Source organism: Sinocyclocheilus grahami, unplaced genomic scaffold (assembly GCF_001515645.1).
Source record: "Sinocyclocheilus grahami isolate Dianchi unplaced genomic scaffold, SAMN03320097.WGS_v1.1 scaffold1296.1, whole genome shotgun sequence".
NCBI classification, from domain to species: domain Eukaryota; kingdom Metazoa; phylum Chordata; class Actinopteri; order Cypriniformes; family Cyprinidae; genus Sinocyclocheilus; species Sinocyclocheilus grahami.
This window is the reverse complement of record NW_015506475.1, coordinates 244,082-246,704: the sequence shown is the minus strand read 5'-3', so window position 1 is coordinate 246,704 and position 2,623 is coordinate 244,082.

The window sequence follows — 2,623 nt, the reverse complement described above, 5'->3', positions numbered from 1 at the left end:
AGCAGTGTTGAGTCGCTGGGGGATATTTGTAGCAATAGCCAACAATACATTGTATGGGTCACAATTATACATTTCTCTTTTATGCCAAAAATCATTAGGATATTACGTAAAGATCATGTTCCATGAAGATATTTTGTAAATGTCCTACTGTAAATATATCAAAACTTAATTTTTGATTAGTAATATGCATTGCTAAGAACTTCATTTGAACAACTTTAAAGATGATTTTCTCTATATTTAGATTTTTTGCACCCTCAGATTCCATTTTTTCAAATAGTTGTATCTCAGCCGAATATTGTCCTATCCTAACAAACCATGCATCAATGGAAAGCTTATTTATTCAGCTTTCAGATGATATATACATCTCAATTTCGAAAAATTGAGCCTTATGACTGGTTTTGTGCTCCAGGGTCACATACCATCAAAGACCATTACAGAGTTGCAAAAATATATAAAGCCCTAAATTTTTCGAATATAAAATATAAAGTGACGTAGAGGGTTTAAAGGGCAAAACTGAAACCGCCAGTGTTACAGAGACTGTAACATTTCTAAATGATAAATTCCTTGATGTGTGGGCAAAAGATGAATAATAAAAGAAAATATTAAAATGTATTTGAAAACGCATGTCAAACGTGTTAAGCTGGGCTAGAGTTAAAAGATAGTTTCCTTCTACTATGCTAAAAGCCCTGAATGCCTCAGTGCTGTCTCTCTCATTCAGAGTCAGCTGAATGCTGTTATCGGAGCCGGCGTGATTTACAGTAGAGCACAGTGCTTCAGCTGAACATCATACACACAGAGATCTTCAAAGAAACGATCGCCATGAAGAGGACAGCTTGTTGTTTAATGTGTCAAAGTGAAACTCAATGACTTTAAAGAGGTCTTTAAATACAGACCTTGAATGATACATGGTTACATTTTAGACTAAATGTATTCTATGACCAGAAGCTTTTTAGTCTAATCATTAGTCTCCACCGTGATACAGGGCCAAAGGATTATTCTTGAAGGAACTTGATAATCCTATGCAGACATTAGAACTATAGCTGCTACAGTATGTATATGTATATATAGCTACAACAGTTGTTTGTGAGTAGGAGAGAAATGTGTATTTCCGGATCAGGCCAGAATATTAAAGTGCAATAGATTGAAGCTTAAAATATAGGGCGAAAAGAAAATCTGGCTAATCATGAAAACCTGTGAAGTATGGTAGCCTATTAGTTACGGAAAAGACGACCTGTGATGTATTGTGAACTATTCCGGTTCTCCAAAATGATGCCGAGTTAAATTTTCGGTTTTCGATATAGCGCCATGTCAGCCGCATGTGGACATTTTATTAGTATGTTATGGTATGCTTTATTAATATGATATGCTTATTGAACATCGTGTTATGTTTGCATTTCCTGCATTGCTTAGAGTCACATGCTTCTTTGCGGAAATAACAGAACAAAGAACAGCTTATTATTTTGATTTGCCCCTAGTTAAAATCACATAATTGATCTGACATTAAATTTCAGTTTCCAAGGGAATCATGCATCCTTCGAATCAAAAAAGTTGTATTCTCTTCTTATTCTTCATTAAAACATCTCAGTTCAATCATCAAAGCCCTCACTACACTTCATTACGAATGTTGCTTCTCATGATGTCCCACCTATTTTGCTTTTTTCAAATTCGTTTCATTTATTCAGATGATCTATTGCTTTTGTGTAATCATATTTATGTTCAGCTCTCATCACTTGTTTTTTTGCACTTGTTCCCACAGACTTGGTGTCTTAAATGATTGTCCATTATACAAATAGGCTACTCAATCATTTTTTGACTGTGGAAATAAGAAAAATATCAGGCACATTTCAAATGGAAATGGTAAAATTATATATATATAAAAGATTTGTCTAAAAATGTCTCTCCCTGTATTCAGAAGTCAATGCTGTTTGCTATTTGAACCACTAGAGTTCACACTCTTATCAAGCTGTACAAATAAAATAAAAAGTGTGGAGTGTACGATTGCTTGATTTATTCATCTTGCTTATATTCCACTTTACAAATACTTATATTCCTGGTGCAAGAATTCCCCTTTTTTTTGCATTAATTGGTCTTTATGTTCCATCAAATTTGCATTGTACAATTAAAAAAGTGTCCTTGGAGCAAGAACAAGAGCAGCGCACTCTGATGCTTAGGAGAGTAACTGCAGGCTGCCTAATGAAGTGCAGACATAGCAAATAATTTCAATAAATCTGTTAATTTTTATTTTCAGTCCATCATGCTGAACATAGGAACGGACAAAAACAATTATACATTTTTACAAATCCAAACACATTTATTCCAGATCTGAAAGTTATATAATAAATAAAACATCACACAACTGTGTGCGTGTGTGTGTGTGTGTGAGAGTGTGTGAGAGTGAGTGAGTGTGTGTGCGTGCATTGTCTGCAGTGTGACGTCGTCTTACTGGAAAGACATTAGATGTAAATGACTGGAATGCTATCTGATCATAAATGATGGCAGTATACTGTATTTGAATGTGACATGGCCAATTACTGTCTCATATTTGCATGTTTGACAAACTGCAACTGAATCTAATGTTACCATGATAACACGGCAGATAATGCACATCAGTCCAGCTCAAACT